This window comes from Elephas maximus, chromosome X (genome assembly GCF_024166365.1).
Source record: "Elephas maximus indicus isolate mEleMax1 chromosome X, mEleMax1 primary haplotype, whole genome shotgun sequence".
Lineage (NCBI taxonomy): Eukaryota > Metazoa > Chordata > Mammalia > Proboscidea > Elephantidae > Elephas > Elephas maximus.
In genome coordinates, this window is record NC_064846.1 from 111,125,813 (window position 1) to 111,139,226 (window position 13,414).

Here is a 13,414-nt window from a genome sequence, read left to right on the forward strand (position 1 = left end):
TGAAACGTACGGTCATGGTGACCGGGGAAGGAGAAGAGAGAGAACCAACCCCCGAGGTTCGGGTCCGGGGAATTGAGGGAAGGAGGGACGCCCCCTTGCCGCCTTTGTCCTGCAGCTTTGCCTCCGGGTAGTCAGAGTAGAGGAGGGACGGGCCCTCCTTAGAACCAACCCTCTTCCCGCTAAGGAAAGAGAGTGAAATGGGGAGAGGGCACTAGAATATGGTCACCGTCGGGAAACTCCCAGTGTTCTCGTGGACCGGGCCAGGGGGGGTGCGTGAATGGGCCGTAGCATGCGCAGGGCGTGACCGGGAGACACTGCCCACCTCTGGATGGAAGATCATGCCACCAAGCGGCCTCCCGTCAGCGGGTTTCCCTGCCAGAGCGGGGTCAAGGCTTTTGACGGGGCAGCCAGCTTGCGGGGCATGCCGAGGGTGAGAGCAGAGGCCGAACCGCTCCCTGAGTATGTCACCAGCCAACTCCAAAGGGCCAGAGAGCCCAGCAAGGGAGGAAAACAAAGGGTTGGGGGCCTGACCTGGAGACGCAAGGACGAGGCAGCTAAGGGACCGGAGTCCGGGGTCCCGTGGGGGCCTGGAACCACAATGGATGGCAATGAACGGAGGGTTGTAATAGGCAGGACGCTGGATACCCCTGCAGTCAACGCGGGTGCTGTCAGACGGCTGAGCAAACCCCGTCCCCACCGCCACAGACACCCATCCAGGAAGGAAAGGCCTGAAGTAAGGCAAGAGCCTCCGTGCCACCTGCAAAGTACGGTGGCCCGAGGGGACAGCTGGAAACCACCCGTGGCGCCTTTTGGCCTCACAGCCGAGGGAGGGCCCATCGGCCCAGACGAAGAACAGGCCGTTTAGGCAAGGGTTTGAATGATGCCCGGAGAACCCCCCGTTTGCTTTCCGCGCTGTGCTGTAGTCCCCAGCTGGGAAGAAGGAAGGCTAATCCAGGGGGACCACAGGGAAGAAAAAAGGAGCAGGGAAGGGCAAGCCCTCGGCCCCCTCAGCCGTGCACGGAGATGCGGTGCCTGCATAGACAGGCGGGTGAAAATGTAAGCGTGTACCTCTGTGGGTGAGTACGCACGTAAGCAAGGGCGAATGTAGTTGAAGGTGTGCAGTGTCGGACCCCGCTGTCAAACACGGCGACCTCGGAAGCCGAGCTGGGATGCCGGCCCCTGCAGGCCCAATCCGTGCATTTCTCTCTCCCTGTATTTTCTCCAAGCAAGAGTTGGATTTGCCCTTAGTTCTTCCAACCGGGAGAAGCTCCACAGGAGAGGACATGTTCATCAGGACCTCGGTTTTTCTTGCGCAGCCAAGGGCTCTTCTCTCTGTGTCTCTCCGTCCGTCTGTCTTTTGTTTTCCCCTCGGGAGACTTGGGGGTTCCTATACGGCCCGGAACATGTTGGTGTGGAGCAAAGCGTGCCAAATTCAGTTCCGAGGGCCAACTCGAAGAGCCCTTCGGATTCCTGGGAGTGCTAATTGCCGGGACTAGTTGCGGTCTTACAGTTCTCCAACACGGAGCGAGGCTGTGCCTTCCCGAGCACAGTCTAGGCGCCTAGGATTACTTTTCAGAAGGGAAGAGGACGGCAAAGGCGGGAAAGGAAACATTTTGGGAATGGCAGAAAGCAGCCGTCCCGAGGTACGGCGTGCAATCGGTGTGATTCTTAACATTCCCTCCAGAGGAATCTAAGGCTATCAGAGTTTTGCACGCGAATCTTCTCTAGGTACACGCCCTTACCCCTAGGTTTGGTCGGTAATTTGGCCTCCAAGATCCCATGCCCCGTCCCCGCCCGCCGAACATTCCGCAGGCAGCAAAGGTAGGTTGAGAAGCAGAGGGAAAGTGGCCTCCATACACTGCCCACAAGCCACGGCAGCCTCCCCAGCGTACGAACACAAAAGGGCCCCTGAAAGATTGAGGATGACCAAGGACGTGCCCCTGGTGTGGCACTGCAGACTGGCCTACCCATGCTGGTGGGCGGAACAACCCCGACCCCATCCAGCGGCTAAACGTCTGCCGGAGTGGGTACACGCACTCTTCCCGAGAGGCCCAGTGGCCCTCCCGGAGGCCCACGTGGGAAAGCCGACCCCAGAAGGCCGGCGCAGGGAACCAACGGGCGCCTGGCTTCCTCTGAGGAAGGGAGGTGGAGGCCTGCAGGGCATCGCGACTCCCCGGCTTGCCCCGTGTCCACAGGATAGGCCAACAATTTCAGGCCCCCTGTTGGACCTGGCCTCCTGGGACCCCATGCTCTCTGACGCCTGTCTCTCCCTCCTCCCCCCAGTGCTCTCCCCAGACAGACAGCCAGCCAGAAGGAGGGACTTGACTCCCGGTTGACCAGCCAACGCAGCCTGGCCCTGGGCCACCCTCTAGTCCGGGACGACAGTCAGGATTTCCAAAGAAGCTGGCAGGATTCCGCGTGGGCTGTCTTCGCTCAGCGAAAACCCGCAGCCGGCAAAGAATCACCGAGCGAGGTGGAAGGGACAAAACACAGCCGCCCATGCGGGCTTCCCCGAAGGTGGCCTCCGTGGTGCGGAACCCAGCGTGTTCACCCGAGATGGGAGCAGGCTGGCAGTTTTTCGATTCCTCCTTTGGCCCAAGAGACTAATGGAGGCAACTCCAGGCAGGGTGGGGGCGGGGAAAGGGGTGACCGGCGTGTCTGGAGCCACACTGCCATCAAGCGGAAACCGTTTCTGAAAAGTTCAGGCAGCGGCGACTTGCCATCAGGAAGGCTTGGGGGTCAGCGAGGAGCTGCCTGGCGCACCGGTCTCGGCCTAAGCCAGGGCTGCCCCAAGGGCCGGTCCGCTCGGAGGCCCAGAGGGGAATGACGCCTGCCCGTGGGACCCGGCCGCGAGACAGCAACCACAGGGGAACCCTCCCCCGCCACACCCCCACCCCCACCCCCAGCCCCACCCCAGCCCCACCCCCACCCGGGCCAGAGCTGACCGCCCAATCGGCCCGGGGGGGGCGGGCCTTGTCCGTCAGCCATCTTGGGGCGGGCCCGGCAGAAGCAAGTCACCGCTGTCTGCGGGGCCTGCCTAGGGCTTTTTCACGGGGCTCCCTTGTGCAGGAGCACCAGGGTGGGCTGCCCGGAGCCACGCGGGGCTCGGGATTCCTCTGTCCTCGCTGGCCATAAAGGAGCACAGTGGCGGCCCTGGAGGCTAGGCCCTTTTACGCGCGTCAGCCCCAGGCCAGTTGGCATGGCAGCCATCAGAGTCGGCTTCTGGTTCTGAGTCAGCTCCTCAACTGTGGAGCCGGGGTGCCGGGGTGCCGGGGTGCCGGGCCCAGAGATGAGAACACGGCAAAGGAGCCGCCAGGAGTTCCTTCTCCGGGAGCACCCGCAGGACCGCCACACCCCCCGCACCCACAATCTCCTGGCATTCCCGGGCTTCCTCCGAGCACTTCTCCCCGAAGGGCGCCCTTTGGGAGTGCCGGATTCCGCTTGATGGCAGTATGGCTCCATAAATGTCACCCAGAACTCTTTCCCTGCCCCCATGCCACGTCCCTCCGCCCTTCCGTCGTGAAGAAAAAAAAAATCAAAAAGAAAGAAAGAAAGAAAAGAAACCAAAACCACAGTCAGAATACATTGCCAAAACCCATGACACAGAAGAGGAAATGGCCACTGCTCACTCTGCAGAGCCCTCAGGTAACCCCGGTCGGACACCTTGCCTCTCTGCTTCCTCCTTGCTTCCCCGGTTTTCCTTGGCTGCTGCTCTTCAAAGTAAAAGGAATAAAAAAATAATACATCCCCAGGCCGTGACTCCAAATCACCGTGTAAAGCCTAGGACCCCTCGGGGACAAGGCAGCGGCCCCAGGGCTGGCCTGCGATTCGCTTGTGGGAGGGCCTCAGCCTCCTCCCCAGGCCTTGAGCCTGGCTGGTGGGAAATGGGGAAGAGGCGTGGGAGCAGGGCCGAGAAAGCAGCCAGAAACGGTCAGCCCACCCTGCCGCCAGAGGCCCAGCTCCAGGAGTCTCCCCACGAGGGGCAGCCAAGCAATCCCACAAGGCCGGAGGTGGCCAGGCTGGGCTTGCTTTCACCCAAGGACGCGGAGAAGGCCACAAGGCATCCCTGAAATCAAATGGCCAAGGGGGTCCACCCATAGCTGCTTTGCCCAGAATACTCCAGCCACACAGCTGCTGCTTGGGCCTTCCTGTGAACACAGATGCCAGCTTTGACGATCACGCGGGGTTCACTACCGTCCGTCCGCTCCACAGCAACGCGGAGACCTAATTCATGGACCGCGGAATGGTTGCATTTCTGTCAGCAAATGCGTCAAGTCCTGGGTCCCTATGGTGCTCTCCTGCGTTTGCGTGAGTTTGTGCGTGTGTGTGCTGCGTGTGCTGTGTGTGGGAGCCAGCGTGCTCGGACGAGCACGGACGTGGCAGCAGCTTGTTGGCGACCCCGTTGTCTTGGAATGTAAGGGAGGATGAATGGGGACCTTGAACCTTCCCTTTTCTCCTCCTGGGGTGGGCCCGGGAAGCAAAGGACCCGGGGGACAGTTCGACGAGGTTCCGTCTGGCTCACACCTGGACGAAAAGAGAGCTTCCCTAGGGAGAAGAACGGCCAGGGAGACAATGCCCAGAGATATTCTGAAGGGGGTGGCTTCAGGTGGGAAGGACATTGAAACGTACGGTCATGGTGACCGGGGAAGGAGAAGAGAGAGAACCAACCCCCGAGGTTCGGGTCCGGGGAATTGAGGGAAGGAGGGACGCCCCCTTGCCGCCTTTGTCCTGCAGCTTTGCCTCCGGGTAGTCAGAGTAGAGGAGGGACGGGCCCTCCTTAGAACCAACCCTCTTCCCGCTAAGGAAAGAGAGTGAAATGGGGAGAGGGCACTAGAATATGGTCACCGTCGGGAAACTCCCAGTGTTCTCGTGGACCGGGCCAGGGGGGGTGCGTGAATGGGCCGTAGCATGCGCAGGGCGTGACCGGGAGACACTGCCCACCTCTGGATGGAAGATCATGCCACCAAGCGGCCTCCCGTCAGCGGGTTTCCCTGCCAGAGCGGGGTCAAGGCTTTTGACGGGGCAGCCAGCTTGCGGGGCATGCCGAGGGTGAGAGCAGAGGCCGAACCGCTCCCTGAGTATGTCACCAGCCAACTCCAAAGGGCCAGAGAGCCCAGCAAGGGAGGAAAACAAAGGGTTGGGGGCCTGACCTGGAGACGCAAGGACGAGGCAGCTAAGGGACCGGAGTCCGGGGTCCCGTGGGGGCCTGGAACCACAATGGATGGCAATGAACGGAGGGTTGTAATAGGCAGGACGCTGGATACCCCTGCAGTCAACGCGGGTGCTGTCAGACGGCTGAGCAAACCCCGTCCCCACCGCCACAGACACCCATCCAGGAAGGAAAGGCCTGAAGTAAGGCAAGAGCCTCCGTGCCACCTGCAAAGTACGGTGGCCCGAGGGGACAGCTGGAAACCACCCGTGGCGCCTTTTGGCCTCACAGCCGAGGGAGGGCCCATCGGCCCAGACGAAGAACAGGCCGTTTAGGCAAGGGTTTGAATGATGCCCGGAGAACCCCCCGTTTGCTTTCCGCGCTGTGCTGTAGTCCCCAGCTGGGAAGAAGGAAGGCTAATCCAGGGGGACCACAGGGAAGAAAAAAGGAGCAGGGAAGGGCAAGCCCTCGGCCCCCTCAGCCGTGCACGGAGATGCGGTGCCTGCATAGACAGGCGGGTGAAAATGTAAGCGTGTACCTCTGTGGGTGAGTACGCACGTAAGCAAGGGCGAATGTAGCTGAAGGTGTGCAGTGTCGGACCCCGCTGTCAAACACGGCGACCTCGGAAGCCGAGCTGGGATGCCGGCCCCTGCAGGCCCAATCCGTGCATTTCTCTCTCCCTGTATTTTCTCCAAGCAAGAGTTGGATTTGCCCTTAGTTCTTCCAACCGGGAGAAGCTCCACAGGAGAGGACATGTTCATCAGGACCTCGGTTTTTCTTGCGCAGCCAAGGGCTCTTCTCTCTGTGTCTCTCCGTCCGTCTGTCTTTTGTTTTCCCCTCGGGAGACTTGGGGGTTCCTATACGGCCCGGAACATGTTGGTGTGGAGCAAAGCGTGCCAAATTCAGTTCCGAGGGCCAACTCGAAGAGCCCTTCGGATTCCTGGGAGTGCTAATTGCCGGGACTAGTTGCGGTCTTACAGTTCTCCAACACGGAGCGAGGCTGTGCCTTCCCGAGCACAGTCTAGGCGCCTAGGATTACTTTTCAGAAGGGAAGAGGACGGCAAAGGCGGGAAAGGAAACATTTTGGGAATGGCAGAAAGCAGCCGTCCCGAGGTACGGCGTGCAATCGGTGTGATTCTTAACATTCCCTCCAGAGGAATCTAAGGCTATCAGAGTTTTGCACGCGAATCTTCTCTAGGTACACGCCCTTACCCCTAGGTTTGGTCGGTAATTTGGCCTCCAAGATCCCATGCCCCGTCCCCGCCCGCCGAACATTCCGCAGGCAGCAAAGGTAGGTTGAGAAGCAGAGGGAAAGTGGCCTCCATACACTGCCCACAAGCCACGGCAGCCTCCCCAGCGTACGAACACAAAAGGGCCCCTGAAAGATTGAGGATGACCAAGGACGTGCCCCTGGTGTGGCACTGCAGACTGGCCTACCCATGCTGGTGGGCGGAACAACCCCGACCCCATCCAGCGGCTAAACGTCTGCCGGAGTGGGTACACGCACTCTTCCCGAGAGGCCCAGTGGCCCTCCCGGAGGCCCACGTGGGAAAGCCGACCCCAGAAGGCCGGCGCAGGGAACCAACGGGCGCCTGGCTTCCTCTGAGGAAGGGAGGTGGAGGCCTGCAGGGCATCGCGACTCCCCGGCTTGCCCCGTGTCCACAGGATAGGCCAACAATTTCAGGCCCCCTGTTGGACCTGGCTGCCTGGGACCCCATGCTCTCTGACGCCTGTCTCTCCCTCCTCCCCCCAGTGCTCTCCCCAGACAGACAGCCAGCCAGAAGGAGGGACTTGACTCCCGGTTGACCAGCCAACGCAGCCTGGCCCTGGGCCACCCTCTAGTCCGGGACGACAGTCAGGATTTCCAAAGAAGCTGGCAGGATTCCGCGTGGGCTGTCTTCGCTCAGCGAAAACCCGCAGCCGGCAAAGAATCACCGAGCGAGGTGGAAGGGACAAAACACAGCCGCCCATGCGGGCTTCCCCGAAGGTGGCCTCCGTGGTGCGGAACCCAGCGTGTTCACCCGAGATGGGAGCAGGCTGGCAGTTTTTCGATTCCTCCTTTGGCCCAAGAGACTAATGGAGGCAACTCCAGGCAGGGTGGGGGCGGGGAAAGGGGTGACCGGCGTGTCTGGAGCCACACTGCCATCAAGCGGAAACCGTTTCTGAAAAGTTCAGGCAGCGGCGACTTGCCATCAGGAAGGCTTGGGGGTCAGCGAGGAGCTGCCTGGCGCACCGGTCTCGGCCTAAGCCAGGGCTGCCCCAAGGGCCGGTCCGCTCGGAGGCCCAGAGGGGAATGACGCCTGCCCGTGGGACCCGGCCGCGAGACAGCAACCACAGGGGAACCCTCCCCCGCCACACCCCCACCCCCACCCCCACCCCCACCCCCGCCCCAGCCCCACCCCCACCCGGGCCAGAGCTGACCGCCCAATCGGCCCGGGGGGGGGGCGGGCCTTGTCCGTCAGCCATCTTGGGGCGGGCCCGGCAGAAGCAAGTCACCGCTGTCTGCGGGGCCTGCCTAGGGCTTTTTCACGGGGCTCCCTTGTGCAGGAGCACCAGGGTGGGCTGCCCGGAGCCACGCGGGGCTCGGGATTCCTCTGTCCTCGCTGGCCATAAAGGAGCACAGTGGCGGCCCTGGAGGCTAGGCCCTTTTACGCGCGTCAGCCCCAGGCCAGTTGGCATGGCAGCCATCAGAGTCGGCTTCTGGTTCTGAGTCAGCTCCTCAACTGTGGAGCCGGGGTGCCGGGGTGCCGGGCCCAGCGATGAGAACACGGCAAAGGAGCCGCCAGGAGTTCCTTCTCCGGGAGCACCCGCAGGACCGCCACACCCCCCGCACCCACAATCTCCTGGCATTCCCGGGCTTCCTCCGAGCACTTCTCCCCGAAGGGCGCCCTTTGGGAGTGCCGGATTCCGCTTGATGGCAGTATGGCTCCATAAATGTCACCCAGAACTCTTTCCCTGCCCCCATGCCACGTCCCTCCGCCCTTCCGTCGTGAAGAAAAAAAAAATCAAAAAGAAAGAAAGAAAGAAAAGAAACCAAAACCACAGTCAGAATACATTGCCAAAACCCATGACACAGAAGAGGAAATGGCCACTGCTCACTCTGCAGAGCCCTCAGGTAACCCCGGTCGGACACCTTGCCTCTCTGCTTCCTCCTTGCTTCCCCGGTTTTCCTTGGCTGCTGCTCTTCAAAGTAAAAGGAATGAAAAAATAATACATCCCCAGGCCGTGACTCCAAATCACCGTGTAAAGCCTAGGACCCCTCGGGGACAAGGCAGCGGCCCCAGGGCTGGCCTGCGATTCGCTTGTGGGAGGGCCTCAGCCTCCTCCCCAGGCCTTGAGCCTGGCTGGTGGGAAATGGGGAAGAGGCGTGGGAGCAGGGCCGAGAAAGCAGCCAGAAACGGTCAGCCCACCCTGCCGCCAGAGGCCCAGCTCCAGGAGTCTCCCCACGAGGGGCAGCCAAGCAATCCCACAAGGCCGGAGGTGGCCAGGCTGGGCTTGCTTTCACCCAAGGACGCGGAGAAGGCCACAAGGCATCCCTGAAATCAAATGGCCAAGGGGGTCCACCCATAGCTGCTTTGCCCAGAATACTCCAGCCACACAGCTGCTGCTTGGGCCTTCCTGTGAACACAGATGCCAGCTTTGACGATCACGCGGGGTTCACTACCGTCCGTCTGCTCCACAGCAACGCGGAGACCTAATTCATGGACCGCGGAATGGTTGCATTTCTGTCAGCAAATGCGTCAAGTCCTGGGTCCCTATGGTGCTCTCCTGCGTTTGCGTGAGTTTGTGCGTGTGTGTGCTGCGTGTGCTGTGTGTGGGAGCCAGCGTGCTCGGACGAGCACGGACGTGGCAGCAGCTTGTTGGCGACCCCGTTGTCTTGGAATGTAAGGGAGGATGAATGGGGACCTTGAACCTTCCCTTTTCTCCTCCTGGGGTGGGCCCGGGAAGCAAAGGACCCGGGGGACAGTTCGACGAGGTTCCGTCTGGCTCACACCTGGACGAAAAGAGAGCTTCCCTAGGGAGAAGAACGGCCAGGGAGACAATGCCCAGAGATATTCTGAAGCGGGTGGCTTCAGGTGGGAAGGACATTGAAACGTACGGTCATGGTGACCGGGGAAGGAGAAGAGAGAGAACCAACCCCCGAGGTTCGGGTCCCGGGGAATTGAGGGAAGGAGGGACGCCCCCTTGCCGCCTTTGTCCTGCAGCTTTGCCTCCGGGTAGTCAGAGTAGAGGAGGGACGGGCCCTCCTTAGAACCAACCCTCTTCCCGCTAAGGAAAGAGAGTGAAATGGGGAGAGGGCGCTAGAATGTGGTCACCGTCGGGAAACTCCCAGTGTTCTCGTGGACCGGGCCAGGGGCGGTGCGTGAATGGGCCGTAGCATGCGCAGGGCGTGACCGGGAGACACTGCCCACCTCTGGATGGAAGATCATGCCACCAAGCGGCCTCCCGTCAGCGGGTTTCCCTGCCAGAGCGGGGTCAAGGCTTTTGACGGGGCAGCCAGCTTGCGGGGCATGCCGAGGGTGAGAGCAGAGGCCGAACCGCTCCCTGAGTATGTCACCAGCCAACTCCAAAGGGCCAGAGAGCCCAGCAAGGGAGGAAAACAAAGGGTTGGGGGCCTGACCTGGAGACGCAAGGACGAGGCAGCTAAGGGACCGGAGTCCGGGGTCCCGTGGGGGCCTGGAACCACAATGGATGGCAATGAACGGAGGGTTGTAATAGGCAGGACGCTGGATACCCCTGCAGTCAACGCGGGTGCTGTCAGACGGCTGAGCAAACCCCGCCCCCACCGCCACAGACACCCATCCAGGAAGGAAAGGCCTGAAGTAAGGCAAGAGCCTCCGTGCCACCTGCAAAGTACGGTGGCCCGAGGGGACAGCTGGAAACCACCCGTGGCGCCTTTTAGCCTCACAGCCGAGGGAGGGCCCATCGGCCCAGACGAAGAACAGGCCGTTTAGGCAAGGGTTTGAATGATGCCCGGAGAACCCCCCCCCCGTTTGCTTTCCGCGCTGTGCTGTAGTCCCCAGCTGGGAAGAAGGAAGGTTAATCCAGGGGGACCACAGGGAAGAAAAAAGGAGCAGGGAAGGGCAAGCCCTCGGCCCCCCTCAGCCGTGCACGGAGATGCGGTGCCTGCATAGACAGGCGGGTGAAAATGTAAGCGTGTACCTCTGTGGGTGAGTACGCACGTAAGCAAGGGCGAATGTAGCTGAAGGTGTGCAGTGTCGGACCCCGCTGTCAAACACGGCGACCTCGGAAGCCGAGCTGGGATGCGGCCCCTGCAGGCCCAATCCGTGCATTTCTCTCTCCCTGTATTTTCTCCAAGCAAGAGTTGGATTTGCCCTTAGTTCTTCCAACCGGGAGAAGCTCCACAGGAGAGGACATGTTCATCAGGACCTCGGTTTTTCTTGCGCAGCCAAGGGCTCTTCTCTCTGTGTCTCTCCGTCCGTCTGTCTTTTGTTTTCCCCTCGGGAGACTTGGGGGTTCCTATACGGCCCGGAACATGTTGGTGTGGAGCAAAGCGTGCCAAATTCAGTTCCGAGGGCCAACTCGAAGAGCCCTTCGGATTCCTGGGAGTGCTAATTGCCGGGACTAGTTGCGGTCTTACAGTTCTCCAACACGGAGCGAGGCTGTGCCTTCCCGAGCACAGTCTAGGCGCCTAGGATTACTTTTCAGAAGGGAAGAGGACGGGAAAGGCGGGAAAGGAAACATTTTGGGAATGGCAGAAAGCAGCCGTCCCGAGGTACGGCGTGCAATCGGTGTGATTCTTAACATTCCCTCCAGAGGAATCTAAGGCTATCAGAGTTTTGCACGCGAATCTTCTCTAGGTACACGCCCTTACCCCTAGGTTTGGTCGGTAATTTGGCCTCCAAGATCCCATGCCCCGTCCCCGCCCGCCGAACATTCCGCAGGCAGCAAAGGTAGGTTGAGAAGCAGAGGGAAAGTGGCCTCCATACACTGCCCACAAGCCACGGCAGCCTCCCCAGCGTACGAACACAAAAGGGCCCCTGAAAGATTGAGGATGACCAAGGACGTGCCCCTGGTGTGGCACTGCAGACTGGCCTACCCATGCTGGTGGGCGGAACAACCCCGACCCCATCCAGCGGCTAAACGTCTGCCGGAGTGGGTACACGCACTCTTCCCGAGAGGCCCAGTGGCCCTCCCGGAGGCCCACGTGGGAAAGCCGACCCCAGAAGGCCGGCGCAGGGAACCAACGGGCGCCTGGCTTCCTCTGAGGAAGGGAGGTGGAGGCCTGCAGGGCATCGCGACTCCCCGGCTTGCCCCGTGTCCACAGGATAGGCCAACAATTTCAGGCCCCCTGTTGGACCTGGCTGCCTGGGACCCCATGCTCTCTGACGCCTGTCTCTCCCTCCTCCCCCCAGTGCTCTCCCCAGACAGACAGCCAGCCAGAAGGAGGGACTTGACTCCCGGTTGACCAGCCAACGCAGCCTGGCCCTGGGCCACCCTCTAGTCCGGGACGACAGTCAGGATTTCCAAAGAAGCTGGCAGGATTCCGCGTGGGCTGTCTTCGCTCAGCGAAAACCCGCAGCCGGCAAAGAATCACCGAGCGAGGTGGAAGGGACAAAACACAGCCGCCCATGCGGGCTTCCCCGAAGGTGGCCTCCGTGGTGCGGAACCCAGCGTGTTCACCCGAGATGGGAGCAGGCTGGCAGTTTTTCGATTCCTCCTTTGGCCCAAGAGACTAATGGAGGCAACTCCAGGCAGGGTGGGGGCGGGGAAAGGGGTGACCGGCGTGTCTGGAGCCACACTGCCATCAAGCGGAAACCGTTTCTGAAAAGTTCAGGCAGCGGCGACTTGCCATCAGGAAGGCTTGGGGGTCAGCGAGGAGCTGCCTGGCGCACCGGTCTCGGCCTAAGCCAGGGCTGCCCCAAGGGCCGGTCCGCTCGGAGGCCCAGAGGGGAATGACGCCTGCCCGTGGGACCCGGCCGCGAGACAGCAACCACAGGGGAACCCTCCCCCGCCACACCCCCACCCCCACCCCCACCCCCACCCCCGCCCCAGCCCCACCCCCACCCGGGCCAGAGCTGACCGCCCAATCGGCCCGGGGGGGGGGCGGGCCTTGTCCGTCAGCCATCTTGGGGCGGGCCCGGCAGAAGCAAGTCACCGCTGTCTGCGGGGCCTGCCTAGGGCTTTTTCACGGGGCTCCCTTGTGCAGGAGCACCAGGGTGGGCTGCCCGGAGCCACGCGGGGCTCGGGATTCCTCTGTCCTCGCTGGCCATAAAGGAGCACAGTGGCGGCCCTGGAGGCTAGGCCCTTTTACGCGCGTCAACCCCAGGCCAGTTGGCATGGCAGCCATCAGAGTCGGCTTCTGGTTCTGAGTCAGCTCCTCAACTGTGGAGCCGGGGTGCCGGGGTGCCGGGCCCAGAGATGAGAACACGGCAAAGGAGCCGCCAGGAGTTCCTTCTCCGGGAGCACCCGCAGGACCGCCACACCCCCCGCACCCACAATCTCCTGGCATTCCCGGGCTTCCTCCGAGCACTTCTCCCCGAAGGGCGCCCTTTGGGAGTGCCGGATTCCGCTTGATGGCAGTATGGCTCCATAAATGTCACCCAGAACTCTTTCCCTGCCCCCATGCCACGTCCCTCCGCCCTTCCGTCGTGAAGAAAAAAAAAATCAAAAAGAAAGAAAGAAAGAAAAGAAACCAAAACCACAGTCAGAATACATTGCCAAAACCCATGACACAGAAGAGGAAATGGCCACTGCTCACTCTGCAGAGCCCTCAGGTAACCCCGGTCGGACACCTTGCCTCTCTGCTTCCTCCTTGCTTCCCCGGTTTTCCTTGGCTGCTGCTCTTCAAAGTAAAAGGAATGAAAAAATAATACATCCCCAGGCCGTGACTCCAAATCACCGTGTAAAGCCTAGGACCCCTCGGGGACAAGGCAGCGGCCCCAGGGCTGGCCTGCGATTCGCTTGTGGGAGGGCCTCAGCCTCCTCCCCAGGCCTTGAGCCTGGCTGGTGGGAAATGGGGAAGAGGCGTGGGAGCAGGGCCGAGAAAGCAGCCAGAAACGGTCAGCCCACCCTGCCGCCAGAGGCCCAGCTCCAGGAGTCTCCCCACGAGGGGCAGCCAAGCAATCCCACAAGGCCGGAGGTGGCCAGGCTGGGCTTGCTTTCACCCAAGGACGCGGAGAAGGCCACAAGGCATCCCTGAAATCAAATGGCCAAGGGGGTCCACCCATAGCTGCTTTGCCCAGAATACTCCAGCCACACAGCTGCTGCTTGGGCCTTCCTGTGAACACAGATGCCAGCTTT

At 61.5% G+C, this 13,414-nt stretch overlaps 2 protein-coding genes across 17 annotated transcripts in view; one reads left to right on the forward strand and one right to left on the reverse strand.

Annotated features, from left to right (window-relative positions):
- NBDY (negative regulator of P-body association) overlaps nt 1-13,414 on the reverse strand; it is a 253,177-nt gene that overhangs the window by 87,997 nt on the left and 151,766 nt on the right. The gene's annotated exons all lie outside the window — the stretch shown is intronic.
- SPIN3 (spindlin family member 3) overlaps nt 1-13,414 on the forward strand; it is a 114,844-nt gene that overhangs the window by 52,379 nt on the left and 49,051 nt on the right. Inside the window, exon 4 of one of the 13 annotated variants that reach the window (XM_049872621.1) lies at nt 11,527-11,729. The exons of 11 other annotated variants lie outside the window; for them this stretch is intronic. The gene's annotated coding sequence lies outside the window, so the exon portion shown is untranslated. Of the gene's footprint in view, nt 1-6,902; nt 7,106-11,526; nt 11,730-13,414 lie in introns of those variants that run through there. One more of the 13 variants, XM_049872620.1, reaches the window with a different exon arrangement.